This window comes from Hyaena hyaena, unplaced genomic scaffold, assembly GCF_003009895.1.
Source record: "Hyaena hyaena isolate Hyena2069 unplaced genomic scaffold, ASM300989v1 scaffold_497, whole genome shotgun sequence".
Lineage (NCBI taxonomy): Eukaryota > Metazoa > Chordata > Mammalia > Carnivora > Hyaenidae > Hyaena > Hyaena hyaena.
The window spans coordinates 1,254,418-1,278,697 of record NW_024081130.1 but is presented as its reverse complement, the minus strand read 5'-3'; the positions used below and the strand labels follow the sequence as shown (position 1 = coordinate 1,278,697).

Sequence of the window (24,280 nt, the reverse complement as noted above, 5' to 3'; positions counted from 1 at the left end):
TAAAACTCCCAATGTGTACAGAATGACTCATTTCCAACAAGCCCTATTTAATATCATGAAATTGTAAAGGTTATGATTTAGTTAACTATTATTCCAAACAATCTTGAGGCCATAATTAAATTATTTTTTCCTGAAAAAGAAGACTACTTTACTGTCATGATTATTTATACTTATTCTAGTGTATTCAGGACATTTCTTAAGTCATGTTTTATTTCTTTGTATGTCACAGGGGAAAAATGGAAAGAAGGAACTTCTCAAATTACTCTAAGTGGAAATAGAGTGAATAGCAGATATGTAAAAGATAACACAGGAGGGAGAAACATCTTTCAAAAAGCAGCAAAAGATGGAAGATCTTTTGGAAGATGCAGCAAAAGTCTTCTAGCTAGAGGGAATATAAATGGGTGCCAGCTTCCTGGAACTTATCTTGACAAGGGTCTTAAACCTTTTATATACATTTAACATTTGCATTAGCAAAATCTCTTGTAGGGATTGATCCTAGGGAAATAATTTGAAAAGTGAGAAAAATATACAAACAAGAATCCTCATTCAAGTGTTATTTATAATGGAAATTTTATTTCTGAGGGAGGGAGGGAGGGAGAGAGAGAGAGAGAGAGAGAGAGAGCGTGAGTGGGGGAGGAGCAGAGAGAGAGGGAGACACAGAATCCAAAGCAGGATCTAGCATAGAACCCAATGTGGGGCTCATATTCACAGACTATGAGATCATGACCTGAGCCGAAGTCCAACGCTTAACCGACTGAGCCACCTAGATGCTCCTCAAGTGATATTCTTGACTCTTAATTTTTGCCTAAAGAGACCTAAAGAGAGCATATGTAACTTGCATTTCTCCTTTATCTACTAGAGGAATCTCCCAGATCAGAGGAAAAGCATACCTTTCTATGACTTGCTTCTCTTTTATCAGAAGCCAGCTTCTCTTTTTGGAGAACTGTTCAACTGATTTTGGTTGTTCTTAGGGACAGACTTGCTGTAAAGTTGTCCAATTAAGTGAACAGATATTTTTCATCCTGTAGAAAGCTCTGTTGGTACACAAGGATGCCTATTAGTACAGTGCAGTACTGGCCTCATACATGGCAAATCGTTCACTTAGTGGGGTAGGAAAGAGAGAAAAAAGCAAAAACAGAATGTGAAATGTCCTTTTAAAAATTGACTTAAGTTTCTCTCAATCTCAAAATTGAAGTCTCCCATTGTAGTGTTTTCCATGTAACAGTTTGTGGGTTACTCTCAGTCACTGATTCACTTACTGTGATAACTGGGAGCATTGTTTAACCAACATTCAATACCTTTCCCTTTCCCTTGGGACCCACTTAACCCTCTAACTTTTGCCATGTGGCTTGCTTTGGTGAATGGAAGTGAGAAGAGGCTATAAATGAAAAGTGCTTATGTAATTTTGCTTGATTTTCATTTTCCAGGGCTCTGCCATGAGAAGAGCATGCCCCATGGAGCTGCTGCTTATTTTATCCCCAAAACAAGCACACATGGACTAGACTTGAACTCAATCCAAAGCCTGGGGCCAAGTCCAGCCATCCTGCTTTCTGTGGCATAACTTCCCGGCCAGACCAGTCTAAATCAGGTGAACCATAGTTACCTGCAGATCCATGAGCATTTAATGTGTGTTCTTGTAGCAATCAAGTTTTAGGGCAACTTGTTATGCAGCATTTTTGTGACAATTGCTAACTAATATATATACTTAGAGGAACTGCGGTATAAATATAAGCATAGAAAAGCTACTTATTTAGCTTCATCATTTTCCAATTTAAGCCTTGAAAGAGACAGCATTAAAATCACTTAGTCACATCATTTAGTTTGAAATGAATTGGGCTCACTGTACATATCCTTATAAAACAGAATTTATAGAAAAACACATTGAATTTGAAAAGAAATACAGTAAAATAATTCAAAGAGCCATTTTATTTTCAAATATTTTTAGAATTTTCCAATACAAATACTCATAAATAAGGTGGTTTTATGTGAGTAACATAAATAGCAGTAATGCTATTATTTTTAATCAGTTCTCTACGCATCTATCCAGCCAGCCAGCCAGCCATCTACCTATCTACCTTCATTAGTTTTTGTGGTTTATAAAGTCATTTAGAAACAATGCAGTGGGTTTTAGGTAATTCAAATTAGAATTTAGAATTAGAAAAATTGCTTAAATTTCCTGCATTCAAATTATGTAAGAAATCCATGATATTGCAGCAAAATTCAAAGGTGCAGATAAAGAAACAGAAAAAAAAACCCTACACAAATACACCTCCTAGAGATAGCCTTTGTTAAAATTTCATTGTTTATTTCTACAAAACTTCTTTTCTATGCATGCTTGTATTTTTATATATATTTAATTACAGTGGATTCATACTGTGCACACTGTTTTGTAAACTGCTTTTATCACTATTATATTGTAACTTCCCTCCAGGAAAATAATATACAGCTATCTAATCATTTGTAATGACCATCTAGTATTTAAGAAAATGCATACTCTATAATGTTAACTAGTCCCCTATCTTCGGATGTTTAGGTTTTTTGCAGTTTGGTTTTCTTTTAAAATTTCCATTACAGGGGTGCCTTGGTGGCTCAGTCTGTTAAGCATCTGACGACTTCAGCTCAGGTCATGGTCTCATGGTTTGTGGTGAGTTTGAGCCCCACGTCTGGCTCTGTGCTGACAACTTGGAGCCTGGAACCTGCCTGGAATTCTGTGTCTCCCTCTCTCTCCGCCCATCCCCTACTCACACTCTGTCTCTCTCTTAAAACTAAATAAACATTAAAACTTTTTTAAAAAGAGTATCACTAGAAAAATGCAATCATCCTTCCCTAAAAGCTGTAGTCTCAGGAACCACGGCACCTGCCATATAAAACCTTTAAAACATACCCTCACTTACTCTCCTCCATCCAGCTGCCAGATCTTCAACACTCCCAGGTACCCCTTCAATCCCCAGGGCTGTGGAAGTTATACTGCAGTATCCATAACAAAGAGAAGGGATGACATATTTTCTTGAAACCTATCTGAACACGCCTGATGATACAGATAGGAGGAGGTAGAAAAGTCAGAATACAAGTGAGTGACATGGAGATCTGTCCTGTCTCATGAGACATTTAGCATGGAAGTGACTTTGGGCTACTTCCAGTAAGCCATAACAGAGTTGTTGAGGGTTACAGAAGGCAATCTGTATGGATCTGAATTCTTGCCAAGAAGAATTTACACTTGACGTGAGACTATGACCTAACAGTATGATTAAAGCCTTTAGGTAGAAAATTAGGGGAAGTGAACAGAGGCCTGCCAATTGTGCTGAGACCAGTTTTTTGGAGGCTCCTTCCTCTTTCTTTTTTTCTACTCATGAGCACCACACTCTGAGTCACTCTGAAGAAAATGAAGAGTCAAGGTATTTAAGTAGAGGGTGGGGATATCCCCAAATCGGGAAGATAATAGTTCCTTTCCAATCCATCTCACTTCCTTTCTTTAGTTCCTGAATAGAATATCAGAATTTCTTTTTAAAAAACAGCAAACAAAGGATCATCTTGTTCAGATACTGTCATCTTTGCCTCACTGGGTATCTGCCTAATTAAGGCCAGATTTACCTGAATAAGGTAGTTTTGGAGTTTGGTGGGGGGTTTTTGTTTGTTTTTAGGAAAGGGATACTTTGGGCAAAATTCCATAAATAAACAAAGGAAGAAATATATAACTTGTTATAGATCATGCAAAAACTCATATGAAACAAACATATATTCAACACAGTGTTCATAAAGCAGGGACTTTGTGCATTTGGCAGTTGTGCTGTTCGGCTGGAGGGCTGGTCAGCTTTAAAACTTTTAAAGGTTTAATCCTAGACTGGAGACAAGAGCGTTAATGGGCTAATATATAGGAAAACAACAGAGAGATACAAAAACAAATGATTAACAAAGTGTGAGCATCAAGATGGAGTAAATACATCACACATACCATCTTGCTGAAATTAAATTAGCATAAAGGAACATCCGGATGTTAACTAAATACGTAAATGTTAAACAATTGCAAAAATAACATACTGTACTTCTAAAACCATCACCCTAATAAGACAACTATTTCTTAAACATAGAAGCACACCATCTTGCCTGACCTCTTAGCGTATTCAACAATGCCGACCACACCTTCCTTCTTGAAATACTATTTTCTGGGTTCCAGAATTCTCCAACAGATCTCCAGCCTGGAAGTCACCTGTGATAGCTCTTCCTCCTTAATAAGACCTCTTAATGCTATAGTTCCTTGGAACTAAAAATGGGCTTCCCCCCTGCCTCCAGATATCCTATGCTCCTTCTATACAATAGCATCAAATATCATCTTAATGCCAATGGTTCCCAAATAGCTAATTTCAAACCAGATCTATTTTCTGAGCTATTTTTCCAAACCTGTATACCGTCAACTTGACTATTCAACTCAGTTCTCTGATAAGATCTCAACCTCAGGCCCAAAATGGATTTTTAAGTTTTCTTTCCTAAATTTCCAACTATATGAAGTATGTGAGTGAATTGCCATTTCCCCAGCGGTTTAAAGGAAGCAAATTAAGACGGTCGTTAATGTTTTCATTCTTGCTCCTAATCTATGAGCAAACTTTATTTTTCTCACCTCCAGAATATAGTTGAATCTGTTCCCTTTTCCTCATCTTCCCCATTTTAAATCTTATCTAAAGTAATTTCATCTCTCTTACCAGACCGTTACAGTGGTCTGCAAAGTGCCTTCCCTTCTTCTACTCTTGATAGATTTCAACCCATTCCCCATATAGCACAAAGCAGTCTTAAACTATAAACAGCTCCCTGCCACCCCTGCACTTGAGAAACTTTGAGATAACTCTCAAAGGCATCGCACGATATGGTTCCTCAGGGTACACCATTCTCCTCTCATGAGTTATGCTCCAGTCGATTTGGTCCTTCTTCCACTTCTGTAATGGCATCAAACTTTTTCCCACCTCTGGGTTTCTGCTCCTCTGTTCTTGCTGTTTCCATGTGGAACATTCTCTCCCAGTCTTCCCCTGCTAACTCCCCCTGCCCCTCCCCTTCCTCCACTATCCCCCCAACCGGTTTCCTTGGCAAATATCCTCTTCCCCAAACCAGCTTAGGTTCCCCTATTATAGACTAACCTCTTACATCATAGCATATGATCAGTTTGTAACTATATCTTCTTGGTCACTATATCATGAATTGTATTTGTCAGTTTCACCTCTGCATACAGTGCCCTGGAGGTATGCTTAGTTTCCATAATACTTGCACAGCTTATTGTATTAAATTTAAAAAAAAGTAAGCTGGTCTCATAAACAGTCTCCAGTTTTATTCATTGTTTATAAAAGGTACATAATATTTCATCAAATAAAATGACTAAATGCACCTAATTATTTCCTGTTTCCTGAGAAGTGTTACTCACTTTTGCTCTCACAATTAATGCTGCTATAATAGAGCTGTTTCCTGAAAAGAACTCCACAGAGGTGGAAATCACAAGGCTATAGCTGTTGAATATTCCCTCCGACCGGATCATTGATTTTTCTTGAAAAGTATTATGACACATGACAGTACCCCCAAAATGACTGATCTTCAATAACTTAGTCATACTTTTTAAATGCTTCTCAAAGAAAACATGCCTGCTTTCTGTGAACTCTAGTCCCATGACAAAGTCTCCCCATGAGGGTCATATACTCATTTTATGAGTCTCAACAGTAGTGACACTAGTAAAGTCTAATTTCTTATAAGTCCCAGGAACATTTCCCATTATATTTTATGTGTGATAAAATGATAATGACACCAGGATGTCTGTTGGAAGGACATATTTATTGTAAAGATGACATCATAAATCTTACCTAGAGTCAAGGTTTTTAATGGACTCAACTATCACTTAAGAGCAATAAAATGTTCTTTCAACTTGTAACTTGCCGCCAGAAACTCACTGCCCTCACTCAAGTATGCATTATGAAAACTTGAATTAGAAATATTAAATATTGGGGCACCTGGGTGGCTCAGCTGGTTGGGCATCCTATTTCAGCTGAAGTCATGATCTCATGGTTCATGGGTTTGAGCTCCATGTCCGGCTCTGTGCTGACAGCTCAGAGCCTGGAACCTGCTTCAGATTCTTTGTTGCCCTCTCTCTCTGCTCCTCCCTGACTTGTGCCCTGTCTCTCTCCCTCTCTCTCTCAAAAATACATGAACATTTAAAAGAAACAAATATTTCAGTAAGCTTTCTTTCCAAAAAGACAATGAATCTACACAAGTTTTCAAAAATACTTTTCTTTAGAAAAAATATATTAAACTAAAGTGGGAAAACACATAGGACAAAAAATGGGGAAAGAGGTAGTGTGTTCAGAGCCCACAGCATACTGAAAGCCAGGGGTCAAGGCTCTAGCAAACAGAATTGTGATTTTATTCTTTTTTTTTTTTTAATGTTTTATTTATTTCTAGGAGAGAGAGAGAGACAGTGTGAGCAGGGGAGGGTCAGAGAGAGAGGGAGTCACAGACTGAAACAGGCTCCAGGCTCTGAGCTGGCAGTCAGCACAGAGCCTGACACGGGGCTCTAACCCACGAACCGCGAGATCATGACCTAAGCGAAAGTCAGACACTTAACCGACTAAGCCACCCAGGTGCCCCAATTGTGATTTTATTCTTGAATGAGTTCTGCTTTGGGCCAGGTCTAAATGATGAGTGCTGTAATGGGATAGGTTTGAATCTGATCTGGTCCAGTTAGGTTCTGGAAAACTGGGACATTTCTGTGTCTGGTGTACTGGGGGGCTCTTTAAAGATGAACATAACATGGTTCCTGGGTTCCTGTTTCAAACAGGCTTAAGTTCATCCCTGGGGCTACATGCAGCTTTTCAGAGACAGTGACTTTTTGAACAGAGCCGGGTTTTTTCTTCTTTCCCTTCCCTTTTTTCAATAAATAAATAGGCTTTCCTCCCCCCCAGGGCCCACCGTGCTAGACATTCTAGAGGATGTAGAGAAGGTTCAGGCAAGTCTCAAGCCTCAAACAGGATGGATTAGACCTGTGCAAACATACTCGTACGGTGTAAACAGACTGCAGCAAGATACAGGTAACTGAGAGGAAGATGCCTCTGGCTTACACAATCGGTGAAGACTTCCAGAAGAGGCATTGCAGACAGCTCAACAAAGAAAGACAGGGGAGGATCTAGGTATGCAGAGACGAAGCCCGCAGATTGGAGTAGGAAAGGACATTTGGGGCAAAGGAAATGCATTGCACCTTCAGAGTGCTTTTTGTTTTCTCCCTGTCTTTCTTGGCTGGGTAGCCTAGGACAGTGGTTCCCAAAAAAATTTTTTTAATGTTTGTTTATTTTTGAGAGAGAGAGCGAGAAAGAGTACAAGCAGGGGAGGGGCAGAGAGAGAGGGAGACAAAGAATCTGAAACAGGCTCCAAGCTCTGAGCTGTTCAGCACAGAGCCAGATGGCGGGGCTCGAACTTATGAGTCCTGAGATCATGACCTGAGCCAAAGTCAGACACTTTAACCAATTAAGCCACCCAGGCGCCCCCGTGTTTCTTAAACTTTAAAGTACATATGAATTGCCAGGCAGTCTCGTTAAAAGGCAGATTCTGATTTGCCCCGAGCAAAAGGTAAGTGGATCTACATCTCTAACAAGCTCCCAAGTTAGGTAGGCCCAAGCTGCTGGTCTGAGAAGTGCAGTTAAGTAGTAAAGTCCTAGGCCGCGTGTTTTTACAATGAGGCGGCAGCAGCAGAAGTCACAGGGCCGCCTGGGGCTGGGCAGGTCCTTTTGGCCTAAAGAGTTTCTTGGGGCCAGAGCAGCAGAAGCTTTTCTCACTGTTACCCTCTTGGGAGGGCGACGGGACCAGCACAAACAGAAGAGAAGGAGCTGTGTGTATGACAGAGGAGCCCCTCCATCTCAGATCTGAGTGGATTGCATCATTCCCTCCCTTAAACCATCAGCACAGAAGCTCGCAGAGAGAGAGCGGCTCTGTGCCGACACTGACTTGCTTGTGTCCTGGCCGAATAAAGGACTCTCTGTGAGCTCAAAGCCTAGCAGCTTTTCTGGATCTTGGTGGAGACAGTCATTTTAAACCAAAAACAGGTCTTTCACAAACACTGCTGCAATAAAGGAAGGAGTCACTAGGATGGTTCAGCCTGACAAACTCTGAACTTAATAAAACAAACCAGTTTTGAGTGAAAGTAGAGGCCCTGCTCCAGTAGAGGGTGATCAAAGTAGTCTTACTGCTTTGGTTTTTTTTCCTGCTGGAGACTAGAGACTACTCTTCAAGACTTAATTCACGCAGGAGAAAAGAGTCATATTTGGTTGGCTATTCGTGATTGAAATTCAGAACTAGTCACTGTTTAAATTTATCTGCATAATGTCTTAGTAAATCTTAACTGGGTCCTCAGGTGATAAACGCAAATGCTGAAATCTGTAAACTATTAATCTACCCCCCCCCCCTTTTCCTTGGAGATACAATAGTAGAAATTTGAGGACATCTGGACAGGAAAAGGTGAAAAAATTTTAAAGCATTTTCCATGTATGTTAAATAGTTGTTGTGAAAACAGGAATGCTATATACTGCATCTGCAGAGATAAAATATGATTGCTTGTAGCAGAGGCAGTGCTTCTAAGAAACAGCTCAGGTTGGAAATTCAAAACACATTCTGGGATTCCTGTTCTCATTTTTCTTGCAGTTACCAAGATGGGTGGTCATGAGATGAAAGTAGTATTTATTCAGCACTTGCTGTGGGTCAGGTACCGTGCTGTGTACATTACATATGTGTTCCTTTTTAATCTACCAATTAAAACCATAAGTAGGTGGTACTATGAGACAAGAAATCTGGTATCTAGAGAAGTTGTAGACTTTGCTCGAGTTATATAGCAAGGAGTTGAAACAGAGGTTCAAACCCAGAGGTTCTATCTAAAATAAAATCTGTACCATGGCATGCTGCCAAACATCAGATTGTTTTCTGTTTCTCGCTGAGGACAGTTTGCTTCCTCCTGGAAGCTGTTCTTATTAGATGCTGAGTTATGTCAAAGGTACATGGGGTTAGTGACTGGTTAAACTTAAAGACCTCTAAGATCCTGCCTAAACTTTCACATTCCCTTGTACCACAGTGCCTTTGCCCACACTGTTTTTAAAATTCTGCTTGAAATTCTCTTTGCCTTTTTTGTTTTGTTTTGTTTTTGTCTGTTTACTAACTATGTCACATTTCTCCTGCAGATCTCAGTTGGGTCATATTTAAGAAAGTCTCTCTTTCCTCACACTATTTCACTCTCTCTCTCAATTGTGCTTTTCTTTATCATGCTCCACGGATAATGTGTAAATGAAGGTTTGTGGAAATAGGAAGAGCACCAGAAGTGGAGCCTGAAGATGTGACTTGTTAAAATCTCATGATAAGACTTCAACAGATGAGGAGCTGCTTCCTATGGATGAGCCTATGGAAGAAAGTGGCTTCCTGAGATGGCATCTACTCCTGGTGAAGATTTTCTTTGCAGATGCCACCCTCTGGATCATTTAATGGCTACTTGGCACATTCCATCAATCAGGCATGGGTAGCTGTGATTACAGCCCCTCCTACAATGGCTGCATAGTCAATACCCTTCCGGGTGCCGGGCAGTCTTAACCTAGCCCTTATTCCGTGGAGTCTGGATGATCATCATCTCCTTCCCAGCTGCCCTTCTGGAGACACTGCAAACAGGCATCAGTGCGGAAGGCAGCCCCCTCCTCCACGCAGGCTACCTTGGACTCACCTATCCTTATTCGCTGACGCAGTGCACATGCTTCAGTCAAAGAACTGATGGGCCATACTGGCCTATTCGGGGACTTTGGCCAGGGAATTGCACATCCTGACATCCTTGAGACTATAGATGTAAACTGGAGGCAGTGATTGCCCACTGTCTGCCAGTTCCTCTGGCTCCTCCATCTGCCAATTCCAGCTGTTCCTGAGCCACTGCCAGGATTGTGCGCTCTTTTCAGACTCAACCCAGGCTCCAGTTTCTGCTCTTCTCTCCACTATTTCTATTATGTACTTTGTATACTTTAATAGCCCATACCTCTGATGGTGAAAGTGATCACAGGTGCAGTTTTACACTTATGTACTTGTCTGAAATAACAGATTCTTTCCTTTTAGAGATCAGGTAATCATCTGTCTCCTGTCCACAATGACTCACCTGGATGGTGACAGCTGGTAACTGTCATTTGCTGATAGGTTACTGCTTCAGAGCTAGGCATTGGATGAGGGAAGTTGAAGATTTTTAAGACTTGTTCCCTGTACTCAAGGGACTAACAGTCTGACTGGAAATGCATGGCTAATATATATTAATTAGTAAATTAGGGACACAATGTTATACCATGGTAACTCAGTCAAAAAAGGCAGATTTCATTTATAAACCAGCTAGAATCCTTACAGAGAAAAACCATAATTGTTGCACTCCATGCTAACTAACTTGAATGTAAATTTAAGAAATAAGTTAATAAAAAAGAGTGAAACCATATACCAATACTAATTGTGTAGAAAACAGAATAGGATCCCAAGCATAAGTTCCATAAGCCTATTTGAATTCTGCAGGGCTTCCAGACCCCACCTTGGCATGTCACTAGAAGTAACAGGTTTCGCTCGCAATTTACAAATGATACATACAAGCAATAGCCACAGACTTATCACTAGCTGGGAGTAATTCCTGATATTGCCAGAAGAGCCGTTATGAAAAGCAAAACAATACTGCCAATATTCCAGGGACTATGACCAACAAAAATGGTGCTTACATGGATCAACCTAAAAGTTGAGACTTCTTGAATTTCTTACCTGAAAGCATATCATCAGAACGAACAATCTGAAAAGCTGTTAGGAATACACAATGTAGCAGAATGTTTCTTCTATTTTTTTTTTAAATACAGACTTTACTAGTCTCAAAGACATTGACTGATGATGCTACAAGTGATGCTGTTAAAAATAGTTACAATGCACAATTCCCTAGATCAAGCTGTCTTTGTCCATATCAGTTCATACCATTTGTTATTTAGACAGCCCTTCCTTCTACAGCTGTAGGCAACCTAGGGCATCTAAATCTGTGGGTGCTTAAGGTTGAGGTTGACACTGGGCATTATAGGTTTCAGGAGAAGTCTAGGTGAACTCAGTTTTTTTCTTGCACCACTTAACGCTCAGAAGGAGGGTTTTGCCAAGTAGTCTGGTGTCCTTATGACCATGAGTGAACTCTGTCACCAGAGGAAACTGCTTTCACATTTCCCTTTTCTATTCCAGAATATACTCGTAAGTTAAAAGCCCATAGTTAGGCATCTAGATGAACAATAAAGCATTTTTCAGTTTTATGATTTCATGATTAGACATCGAGAGAATTAAAAAACCTAACTGTTCTTGCTCTCTTGTGCATGGGATATTTTTGCAACTATATACAAAAAACTGGTAACAATGCTTCATGGAGAGGGGAGCTTCCTCTTTCCTGCGAGTTTTGGACAAATCTTCTTTTTTAATATCATGTATTATTTACTACTAGTAATAAAAATAACTTAAAAACAAATACAATTAAAAATTTAAGTAGAAGAACATTTTACTTATAAAAGCACAGAGCCTCTTTCTCTAGAAATGTTTATACCCTGTTCTTGTTCTTCTTTACAATTTTATCATTATTGTGATTTGTTTTTAGAAATAATAACTCTCAGGGTCTGTGGGGGATAGGACAGAGATATAGAAGATAGGGATGATGTAAAATGCTATCTATTCCGCAAATATGTGTAACTACCTGGTATGTGATAAGTCCGGGGCTAAGTACTTCCTCCTTTCCAAAACTTCTGGAAGGCTTCTTGTGTCAACACCCAAGCATTTTTTTTCCTTTGTGAGTTCTGCATGCTTAAAATGCTTTTCGTAGACTAGTGGTGGTTTGTTCCTCAAGAATGCAGTGACCAACGTGCTCACCTGCTGCAGCAGTGACCCAGGGCACTGAGGTAGGTCCCAGGTATCTCGTTGACGTAGAGACTGCATTGATAACCTGCAGAGGAGACAGAGCGTAGCCTTACAGAGGGTGGGAGTCCTTTGGAGTGACTGGCCATAGAAACGAGTAGAGAGATCTCTTAATTCATAAAATTGGTGAATTACCCAAAAGCTGATTCCAAAGATTTGTCAACAGAATCCTGCATGCACTAAAAGAGCTTCTTGAATCAAAGAAGCTTCCAACTTGAGACAAGTTTTGTAAAGCTGTAGAACTTGTTTGGTTAAATTCTATTTCATACAGATGGGCAGTTAAGAACAGTGCTTTATTATTTGCTTAAACATCTTGGTTTTCTCTGTTTTCAAAGCCCTTCGGCATACTTTATTTCTCGGAATCCTCACAAAAATGCTATGAGAATCGTCTGACAATTTCACACGAGGGAAAGGCAGCTTAGAAGTGGAGCCTCTTGCCAATAGAAGCTTGATACAAAATGGCTGAGGTTTAGACCTGGACTTGGGAGCCCCACCTGTGGGCACTCAGCTGGGCGCACCACACACACAACTCTCCAATTATAATCAGAGCGCATGTGGAAAGGGAAATCGTCTGATTTTCATAAGATCATAACAGAGAAGGTGCCCTGGGTGCCCCCAATCCTTCCATTCTTCCCCTCCAAACCGCCTTCCTAGGTCTGTGGCCAGCCCATCTTCCTAGGATTGGGTTTGGATTACGTCACTCTCCTCCCCCAGCATCTTTGCTAGCTACTGAATAAAGTTCAAGCTCCACAATCTGGCAAAGTGCTCTGCCTCTAGCCCCGATCCATGCTTCAATCCTCTTTCCCATTTCAGTATGCTATTTCTTGCCCCTTACACCCTAACCAAGCAGGCCAGTTTACCACCACTTAGCTCTCCATCAGGGCATAGGTGAGGGGGAGGTGTGCTGCAACACTCACGGGGATGTCAAGGAACTCAGGAACACGATAAATATTGTGACGCAATCCTTTGAAAATTAGTGCAAAAAATACATGATGAAAAATATTAAAATTTAAAATAAAGACGGGGTCAGCTTTACTGGTTTTTCCTTTTTCTTCAGACTCCAAAACGCCTCTGCAAGGCACTGTTACTGATCCTGCAAGGACTTCCCCTTGGGTACTTTCACTAATGATGTTCCACAAAATTAGTTCTCATTACCCCTTTCCACACCTGTAACTTCTCTTCTTGAATGCCCCAGCATCATCTGTAGCCCTCTTCTGCCTGGAAAACCCATTTCCCTTAGTAACCGGTAGTACTTTGGTGGCCATCTGAATCATCTTGGATCCTTTCCAGTGCCTTCCTAAACCTCAGTGGGCACTCAGCATCTCTTAGCTAAAAAAAAAAAAAAAAAAAAGCAATCACAATCCTCAAATTAGCTCTCTCTGGGGCTGAGCAGGGAAGGAAGGAACCCAGATATATTTCGTTTGGTCCAGTGTTGCTTAAAAAAAATTTAAAAAACCGCACTTGTATCAATGATGTAAACATCAGGGTATTTTACATTAAAAAAATCGAAAAATCAGAAAATCTAGCCAATATAGGCCCGAATACTTCCATGACAGCACTGGGCGGTTAGAACAGAGAGTCTCTGCCTCTCGAGTTCACCTCTCTGCCTCCCGGCACTTGTTTGCATTACCCATCCGGGCCCCGTTAGCTCTGAGTTTGCGACCCTAGGCTTGAGTGCCCTGGATAAAACCCATCTGTTAGCTCCACTCGTTCTCTCCTGGAGAATAGATGCTTCTTTGTCCTTTCAAATAGAGTCTTGCAGAGAGGCTCGAAGAAGCAGCTTACCTTTCCAGCCCACAAACTTCTCCCAACCCGTGAAACTAGCATTCCCCTCCGCACGCGGTTTTTCCCCCGGGCCCTTTGCTCCAGGGCCCCCTCTCCCGCGCCGGCCCATCCTTGCCTTCTCCAGCCCCACACCCCGCGGTCGCGAGCCTGGGGCGGGTCCTCGGCCCCCCACCGCAGCTCTCTGCCCCGGGCCAGGGCGCCCGCGCTCGCCCACGGCGGCACTGGGCATGCTCAGAGGCGGCCGCGGGGGCAGGTTTGCTTCGCAGGCGCTCGCACTCGGCGGCGGGCGGGCGCGCGGCTGCAGCTGGAGCTCCAGCGCCAGGAGTTGGAGTTGCCGGGAGTTTCCCCCCCACCCCTCCCTCTTGGCGCGCGGCAGCGGGAGCCGGCGCGGGAGCCGCGAGAGGCGCCGAGCCAGCACCCGGGCCGGCCAAGCCTTGTCCGGAGCCCGGAGCCCCGCGCGGGGCAGCCCCCGGGGAGGAGCCTTGCCGGCTGGGACGCGTGCCACTCACTGGCACTGCCCGGGCTCGAGCCCGGCTGCAAGGTAGGGCCGGGGCGCCGTGCGGGCGAGGGTGGTGGAGGGGAGATGCGGCTGCTGCAGCCGCGGCGGTCAGGGCGCCCGGCGCTCGGTCCGATGCGGGCGGCCGGGGCAAGCGACCCCGCTGCGGGCACGGAGGAGTAGGCAGGCGCCCGAGATGCTTTCAAGTTGGCGGGCGGCAGGAGAGGGGGCTACGCGCCCCGGCGCAGCTGCTTTGTGCGCGCACAGAGGGACTCAGTCCCTGATTTTCCCCCTAGGGAAACCTGAGACCCAGTGTGCGGGGAGGTTTGGGCTAGCTGCGGAGCGGAGCAGTTTCTTCCGAGAAAGTTGAGGATGGAGCCCTTCTTTCGGCACTGTCCCCGCGGTAGGATGAGTCCCGAGGGGTGCCGCCCGGAGGCCCCAGTGTGGAGGAGCCGAGAGGGTCGCTGCGCCCCTGGGCCGAGTTCCTCCACCCCTGGCTGAAATCTGCGAATCGCCCGCTGTTCGCTTCTCTGGCGTCTTCTAGGAAAACCATTCATGCCAAAACTGAGGTAGGCTGTCTGGGCGGCACGGCTGCCCTGTCCAGGGCTTCTAGCCGGGCTCTACCCCTTCCCCGCCCTCCGACGTGGCGAAGGGCTCCGGGTTCCGAGTTCGCGCCGGTAGCGCGCGCCGGAATCGAGCCCTACACACATGGGGCAACATGGCTAGGGTAGGTGGCTGGTAAGAGTTCTTCCTGCAGCCTTTCCTCAGGTTTACAGCACGCCACCAATCGCCCACCCTGTTCATCTTCGTAGAGGACAGGACTTGAAGGGAAGGGCCAGGTGGAGAGTTTGAGTTGACATTCTGATCCTTAGAAGAGGGTGCCTGGGTAGTAGTATCTGCCTTTGGCTCTGGCCCCAGGACTTCATAACGAATTCTTTCCTTTATTATTCTTCCCTGGGGACTGGGTGGGAAAGAATAGGGCCAGGATGTCCGCCTCATTCCTTGGGCACCTATGATCCATTTGCAGGCCACCCCAGGACCCTGAAACTGGCATTGTGCAAATTGCCAGGGTGTGGAGGATGCTGCCGCTTTCTCCTGGCTCCACTTTTTTCACTTCTTGTTTTGGGTTTTGGGGTTTTGCCCGCACTCGAGTCCGAGCTGCGCTGTCATAACCCCCGGGGGTGGGGGGCTGGGGGTGTGTGTGGTGAGAGAGGTGGTGGAGAAGCTTCAGCCAGGCAGTGAGCCGCTGTTCGCCTCAGAGGCTGCTAGTGGGAATTGGTCCAGAAATGATTATGCAGGCTAGAAATATGCCTCTCTCTCTCTCTCTTTTTTTTTTTCGTTTTTGGCTGAACACCTTGGCTGTTGGGTTTGTGTGTTAAGTTCTTAAAGGGGCACCCACACACTGCTCAAGTGCCATGTTTTAGGGGCTGACCGTTTCTGCTGCACGTTTTTTTGTTTTTTCTTTGCTGTTTCCTTGGGGTTAATCTGCTTTGGGGCAGATTTCCAGCTGTGGGAATCACAGGGTGTGGGTACACAGGCTCTAGAGTCAGATCTGAGGTCAAGTTTTAGCTTTACAGCTGATGACGTTGCTGATAGACAAATAGCCACCCTGAACTTCAGTTTCCTCTTCTGTCTAATGGGGACACTAGTGGCCTTATCTCCTTTCATTGCTGGGTTGTTGTGAGACTTGGATGAGATCATAGAAATGAAAGTTATAAGAAAACTTGGAAGCAACATTCATGTCTTATTGTGGCCGTGCTCTGTACTCAGTTTTTCCGAATTAACTAATTCTTTCAATTATGACAGGACACCTAAGTCTTCTCCCCTCTACCCACTCCTTACCAAGAGGTTTAATTGCTCAGATCTTTGGAAATAGCTGCTTATCTTTTTTTTTCTTTTCACTTTTCCCTAAAATCCACCTCTCTTGATTTTTAAGGTTGAGGCTCTAGTCATATTTATCTGAGGGAAGCAGCATGGTATAGATTTGGGGATCTCCAGGGTTGCCTTATGAATGTTCAGAGCCCTGGGCTCTCAGATTGGCTTGTCAGCAAGACCCCTATTTGACAAGTAAGGTTGATGAGTCAGCAGACCCTGGGCTGGCGCTCTGACTTGGCCTCTAACAGTGACCTTGAACTAAAGACACAACCTTTGATCAGTCTGTGAGATTAAGAGCCAATAATCATCAGACAGGAACAGGTGGGATTTCCTCTCAGTTCATAAGGGTTTCATCAGGCACCTGAGCCCCTCCCTCTCCCCCCACGTGCTGCATCTGCCCTAGTCCTGGGGCAGAAATTCTCAAGAAGAAGCAGCACAGTCAACTGGAGGGCTTGTTAGAGACACCTGACTGGCTCAGCCAGTGGAGTGTGAGACTCTTGATCCTGGGGTTGTGAGTTTGGGCCCCATATTGGGTATAGAGATTACTTAAACACACACATACACACACACAACAAAGATTGCTGTGCTGCACTGCTTAGAGTCTCTGCTTCTCTAGGTCTAGGGTTGAAGGAAGGGGGCACAATAACTTTCATCTCTAGCTACTTCCTGGTGATGCCAATGCTACCAGTCTGGGTACCATGCTAATAGAATCACTGACTTACCAGGTAAGAGACCATAAGAGAGAGGTGAGGTCTATTCTAAAATACCATTATTTTAATCCCTCACATATAGAGATAGGGCACTTTAGGAACTTTCCTAAAGCATTTTTTATTCCAATACCTGTGTCACTTACCATTCCAGTTTTAATAATTCTGATGGCTTTTCATTTTTTTTTAAGTTTATTTATTTTGGGGGTGGGGGGGAGAGAAAGCACGAATGAGGGAGGGACAGGGAGGGAAGAGAGAGGGAATCCCAAGAAGGCTCTCCATTGTCAGCACAGATCCTACACAGGGCTCAATCTCACAAACCCTGAGATCATGACCTGAGCCACAATCAAGAGTCAGAAGCTTAAGGGATTGAGCCGCCCAAGTGCTCTCCCCGTCACCTCCACCCTGATTGCTCTTCAGATGAGTGGATTTTACACAAAAAAGTTAGGATTCTCCCTTCTTTTCACACTGTAGAATACTTAGTCCCTGGTTTCTAGGTCACTCTTGAGTAGACAGAGATCCGTGACCTTGATATTGATAAATCTGGCAACTACCCTATTCCTTTCCTAGGGGATCTCAGACATTTGTGCAGAGGAGTTGCATAAAGTTATGGCAGCTTGAATCTTAAGATTGGAGAACAGGTTGAATTGCTATAAGGGAGCTTAAAAAAAACCTGGCAGTGTGGTGCCTTTTCTGAATGGATAGTGTACCCAGGCGAGGAGGCAGGAGCAGGTGAAGTATATTTCGTGACAGATGTTCTGTGGTGGGCAGACCTGGCAGAGGCCTTCCATTCCTTCTGTCAAATGGTGGTGTTGGCAGTGACCGAGATCCTCTCTTACTCTGCAGGGGAGGAAGGCTAACTTTCACGGCAGCCGTGCTGTGTCACTGCCTCTCTGTGTCCTTTCACTGATAAGCACTGTTTGGGCACAGCCCAATCTGAAGCTCTTCTCCTTGTCCCCCAAGCTAGGGTGTCGGGGTGAGAGCTCACCAGGACTAGTTGTGGCCTTGAACTTCAGCTGCTTTGTGTGAGAGAGGCCTTGGGAGGGAGCCTGCCTGTGTGAGTCAGGAGGGCTCCAGAGATGCCATCCTAGAGAAGGAATAAGGTCATGTAGCACCCAAATGATTCGGTGTAAGAGGAGGTTAGCACTTGAACACATTCTCTTGTTGACGTGCCAGATGGAAGCCGGCCTGCCCATTGAGCTTTATCTTAGCTTCCCATTTGTTCTTTGTTTTAGTTTTAAAATGATTAGCACTAGAGACACCTATCAGTAAAATCAGAAACCTATTCAAAAACTCAAGTGTACCGTTTAGTGTTTTAGTAGATAAAACCGCAAGGCCCATGCCCGTCTTCCTGATGGTAATCAACCCTCAGTGAAGAAACCACCTTCTGGTTGTAATTCTTAAGATTCACTAGCTAATTTAAATGGTTTCTCCTACTTAACATGAGTAGGGAAAGGTTCTATTTTCAAATTCTTTCCCATAACTTGTTGTTTATATTTTGGGTGTTGCCCCTACTTTTCACTGCTAGGATTTTTCCCAGTGCGGAGGAGGTTTCTTTCCTTACCACCGTCGTCGTTCACTTTGCTTAGTGCGGGACTGCTTGGTATCTTCAGTCCCTTGGATAAGTCTGCTGTGAGACCCTCATTGTGATACTTTCTTTCTCTTTGATCCTCGGGGCTGTTGGCCCTGGGTCATAGAGAGTCCCAACCCGTTCCTGGAATGCTGTTCCCCACCACCTCCCTGGGATCCTGCTTCGATTAAAACTCGAGTTGTACAGCACCAGCTCGATTCTAAGAGGCATTTCCCACCCTCCCCACCCTCCGCAATTCATCATTTTCCAATTTCAGAACCTGGATGGGTCTTCAGAATTATGAACACCTTTAATGTATGGTTTTCTTTTTTCTTTTTCTGTAAACTGACAAGCAAAGAGAGCGACTTCCAATTGACATCCTAAAACAAAACACATTTGGCTCCTTCCGCCAGTAGGAAATACGGTTTCTACCCCGTGCTGTCCAACTGATAGAATTAAGCAGCAATTGAATTAGCTCAGCAGTTTCCAGAGTATGTTGTCAGAAGAATGCTATCGGGGAGGCGTTAATAGGTGTGCTCTTGAAAAGGGCAGATCAATTTGGAAGTGTTGCCTGTTATTTTTCCCTCTTAGAGATTCTCAACATGTGCATCGTCATATCAAAGTCTCTCAGAAGTCCTAGAGTTAATAGTCCAACAATTGTGTTCATTCAATTAAATGCTTCCCAGAACACATTTTTGAGGTTATGTGTGGATCTTCGAGTATTCCATTACCAAATTAGCACATTCCCACAATTCTGATAGGTTATTTAACATCGGCTATGGATGGGGTGGTTTCACCAAGTATATCCCAATAGTGTAGGGGCATTCATTAATATGAATATTCGTTGATTAATGGTTCTATAGGTGATTACTGTTTTTTTTTTTATTTTGGGGTGGAGAGAAGGCTTTGTAAGTTGTGGTGGCTAAGTAAATCTCCATGGAGGGGATAGACTGTAGAGAGGGAAAGGGCGTTTTAGTTTGGTGGCGTAATGTGATGATGAGAACCTGTTATTTCTTAATTCTGTTAATTCACCGAAGTAGCTGTGAGTTCTGGTGACCATGGATGAGCTGCTGGTAGATAAAGAGGAGGGGAGGCACCATACTCAGGTTGAAAACAAGGAAGAGTATGTGGGATATCAAGAGAGAAGGTGTTTCTAGGCTGTTAGGGGAAAGTTGGTGCAAGTACAGAGGGAAGTCCAGCTGGAGAGTCTTAGGTATTTGGGAGATGAGCTTTCCAGGAAGGGGGGTTGTGACTGGAGTTTCAGAAAATAGCACAAGGAAAGAACTCTTACAGGTCAACAATAAAAAGGCAATCCAATTTAAAAATGGACAATGGCTTCAAATAGACAGTTCTTCAAAGAAGATACACAGATGGGCAGTAAGCAGATGAAAAGATGTTCAACACCATTTAGTCATTGGGAAAACACATCAAAACCACAATGAGATATCACCTCACACCCATCAGATGGCTATGATCAGAAAGGCCTATAATAACAACTGCCGGTGAGGGTCTGGAAAATTCGGAACTTTCCTATGTTACATTGGTGTTGGGAATGTAAAATAGCACAGCCGCTTTGGAAAACAGGCGGTTACTCAAAATGTTAGACTCAGAGGTACCTCATGGCCAGTTTTACTCCTAGATGTATCTCCAAGAGAACAGAAAACATGTTCACACAAACATTTGTATACAGATGTACACAATAGCATTACTCGTAATAACCCCCAAATGGAAACAACCCAGATGTCCATCAGCGGATGAATGGATAAACAAAATGTGGTGTATCTATACAATGGAATATTGTTCAGCCATGAAAAACAATGAAGTTTGATTCATGCTACATGGGTGAATCTTGAAAACCTGCTATATGAGAAAGAATAAAATCATGCCATTTGCAGCAACGTGGATGGAACTGGAGGGTATTATTCTGAGTGAAATAAGTCAGAGAAAGACAAATATCATATGTTTTCAGTCATATGTGAATCTTGAAAAAGATTAACATATCTTCTTAACAGAAGACCATGTGGGAAGGGAAGGGGGAAAAATAGTTAACAAACAGAAAGGGAGGGAGGCAAACCATAAGAGACTCTCAAATACAGAGAGCAAACTAAGGGTTGATGAGAGGTGGGGGAGAGGGGAAAGGAGGTGATGGGCATTGCAGAGGGCACTTGTTGGATGAGCACTGAGTGTTATATGGAAGCCAATTTGACAATAAATTGTGTTAAAAAAAATGCTTTATGAAAGAGGCCAGACACAAGAGGCTACATGCTATATGATTCCATTTATATGAAATGTCCAGAATGCAAATCTGTAGTATCAGAAGGTACATTGGTAGTTGCCAGGAGCTGGGGGAGGGGGGAGGGGAGTAACTATTGATGGGTATAGGCTTCTTTTTGGGGTGATGAAAATGTTCTGGAACTAGAGAACGGTGATGATTACACAACTTTGTGAGTACTCTAACAACTGTTGAATTGTACATTCTAAAAGAGTTAATTTTATGGTGTGTGACTTCTATCACAATAAAAAAGAATAGCAAGAAGGCTCCTGGCTGGAGCAAAAAGAGAAAAAGAGTGGTGAAGAGATCTAGGAATCAGGTATTCATTTCAGGCCAGACTGTCTTTTGTGAGGAAAAATAATCTAGATAATTCCTTTGTCCTTGCTTGTCTTTGGGTCTTCTAGGGTTTTCCTGTTGCCCTTTGATCCAAAGGTCCTTTCCCTGAATTAAGAGGGTTTTGTTCCAACTTGCTTCCCAGTCAGTGGCACAGTTTTGGTGGCAGATGCCTTGTGATCTTCAGGTTGGAGAATGTTTCTGGACTTCCCTCCGGAGTCAAATTCCGTACTCAGGCTTCCTGGTTGCGAACCACCCAAGAGTCATATGTTGTGCTGACTTGGCAGCTTATGTTCAATTTCTCCCTTAAGATTTGGTTGTGGTGGGTGCTGTAGTGTCATCTTGCAATTTGTCTGTGGAGCTCTGTAAGACTTCCCTTTAAAAAAAAAAATCTGTATTTAAGCAGGGTTGAGGTACCACTTGGCATCACACCAGTGTCAAATGTATTTGGACCCAAAAGTCATAATAGTAAGTGAGTTTTTATTTTTACTTATTTATTTATTTATTGAAAGATAGATGTGGAACTGTAGTCAATTCTTTCTTTTTTTTTAAATATAGTTTATTGTCAAGTTGGTTTCCATACAACACCCAGTGCTCATCCCAACAAGTGCCCTCTGCAATGCCCATCACCCACTTTCCCCTCTCCCCCACCCCCATCAGCCCTCAGTTTGTTCTCACTATTTAAAAGTCTCTTAGGGTTAGCCTCCCTCCCTCTCCTTACCCCCATGATCTTCTGTTAAGTTTCTCCTGATCCACATATGAGTGAAAACATATGGTATCTGTCCTTCTCTGCCTGACTTATTTCACTTAGCTTAACACCCTCGAGTTCCATCCACGTGGCTACACATGGCCAGATTTCATTCTTTCTCATTGCCATGTAGTATTCCATTGTATAGATAAACCACATCTTCTTGAACCATTCTCAATTGATGGACACTAAATGAGTTTTTAATACCGTCTCGATAGAGAGGTTTCTTCTCTCTGTAGCAGCGTGACGTTAGCTGGGCTTCTCAGACTCCCAAGCAGCAGCACTGGGGATCTTCTTAAAGTGCCGAATTTGATCCAGAGGCCTGAGTTGGGGCCTGAGGTCCCACAGTTTTTAACAAGCCCCCATTGATGTGCTTGCTGCTGGACCACTTCTACTTGGAGTAGAAACTGATGCAGTGTGGAGCAGATGGCTTTGTACTCAGACAGAACTGGACGAGAGGTGTGGCAGAGCCACCAATCTGCTCAGGGGACTTGCGCAAGGTATGTAACATCCGATCCACAACTTTCTTTATTATTATTTTTTAAAATTTGTATTCAAGTTAATGTATAGTGTAGTCTTGGCTTCAGCAGTAGAACCCAGTGATTTCTCTCTTACATATGACACCCACTGCCCATCCCCAAAAATGCCCTCTTTAATAACCATCACTCATTTAACAACCCCCCCCCACATACCCCTACTCCAGCAACTCTCAGTTTATTCTCTGTACTTAAGAGTCTCTTATGGTTTCTTTCCTCTCTTGTTTTTATCTTATTTTTGCTTCCCTTCCCCTATGTTCATCTGTTGAGTTTCTCAAATTCCACATATTAGTGATCATATGATATCTTTCTCTGATTTATTTTGCTTAGCGTAGTACACTCAAGTTCCAACCACTTTGTTGCAAATGGCAAGATTTCATTCCTTTTCATTTCCAAGTAGTATTCCATTGTGTATACATACATGCATATACACATATATATACACATACATATATACATATATATATATTTTCTTTATCCGTTCATCGGTTGATGGACATTTGGACTCTTTCTTCCTTTTTTTTTTTTTTTTAATGTTTATTTAGTTTTGAGAGAGAGAGAGAGACAGAGTGTGAGCAGGGGATGGGCAGAGAGAGAGGGAGACACAGAATCCGAAGCAGGCTCCAGGCTCTAAGCTGCCAGCACAGAGCCCAATGCTGGGCTTGAACTCATGAACTGTGAGGTCATGACCTGGGCTGAAGTTGGATGCTTAACTGACTGAGCCACCTAGGCACCCCATGGACTCTTTCCATAATTTGAGCCACAGGTTTCTTATCTGTCTGGTCAGAGTAAAACCCAGGGCATATTTGCCTTTTCCTTCCCTCAAGGGCTGAGAATTCCATGGTTAAGACTAAGGGGAAAATATATATGAAAGAAAGCCAAGGGCTTCGCAGAGGTGTTTGATTTGTGTGGATGGAGTGGAGAGAGGATGTAGGGGACGGGGTATGAATCCTAGTCCTTGGGGCAACATAAATTTGCTTATTTGTTTTCAAATGAGCATAGCTTTGGTAAAGTCACTGTGCTGAGTCTGGATACCGTTTAGTCAAGGTATCGGGCCTTTACTCAGCTTTCAAGGAGTTGGTTTCTTTTTGACCAGAAGATCATCTCTCAACTGCTCAGTTGGTGCTCCTGTTCCTTAGTATGGCAGTATCTGCCCTTCCTTGTCTAGCTGTCTTTCCCCGTCACTTACTGACGTTTATCTCATGCAAACAAGAGGAAATGGAGCTAAAATGTAAACCACAGAGCCTCATGAGCAGCATGAGTGAAAGTTTCTGGGGATGAAGGTGAAAATATTTACTTCATTGACTTGAGAAAATCTAGGTGTTTCGTTAATTTGCCTTCCATGAATCTATTAACTTTTGGGAAGGTTGGATTGAATTAGACTGATGGGTAACAACCGAGGAGGAAGAATTGGGAACTAATCTTGGCACTGGCTGTAGTTTTCCTACCTGGAGCCTGTATTACTTGTCCTCACTGGGCCTAAGTTTCCTCTGTGTTATTGGGGACCGATAATAGCCCCCTGCTGGCCTGGCTCACCAGGCTGGCTTTTGGGGCTGGCATGAACAGCGAGCGCCTAGAAGGGCATTCTCAGCTCTAAGAGAACACACCTCCGTGAAGTATGCCCTGTCACTCCCCAGTGCTGGCTTAGGTAATGGCGTCCTCATAGGGTTACACAAGGTGACTTGTGGTTTGTTAACTTCTGTTTCTATCTTCTTTATCATCGTTTGATGTGAGAGGAAATAAGAGAATGTGTTTACAGTTCAATTAAATTGACAGATCCTTTTCACTTTCTAAAGGGAAAAAATTCACACAACAGTTTCTAAGGTTTTACCAAAACCCCAAGTGCAGTAAATCAAACTAGTTTCCAAGGCTTCGCAGCCTGAAATTCATTGCTTTCCTGAAAATGGTAATTTCACCCTAGGAGGCCCTGTTTTACTGTCTTGTTTGGCTGTTTTGTAGATTGCCACGTGTGGATATTTCATGCCTTATTTTGAAGAAAACGAGATCAT

General features: G+C 43.3%; 1 protein-coding gene and 1 pseudogene across 1 annotated transcript in view; one reads left to right on the top strand and one right to left on the bottom strand.

Moving 5' to 3' along the window:
- Positions 1 to 495: 495 nt before the first annotated feature.
- On the bottom strand, positions 496 to 9,894 carry LOC120247022 (annotated as a pseudogene).
- A 4,200-nt stretch (positions 9,895 to 14,094) lies between these two features.
- STXBP6 (syntaxin binding protein 6) overlaps positions 14,095 to 24,280 on the top strand; it is a 243,924-nt gene continuing 233,738 nt past the window's right edge. The window contains exon 1 of the mRNA XM_039254676.1: positions 14,095 to 14,275. The gene's annotated coding sequence lies outside the window, so the exon portion shown is untranslated. The remainder of the gene's footprint in view (positions 14,276 to 24,280) is intronic.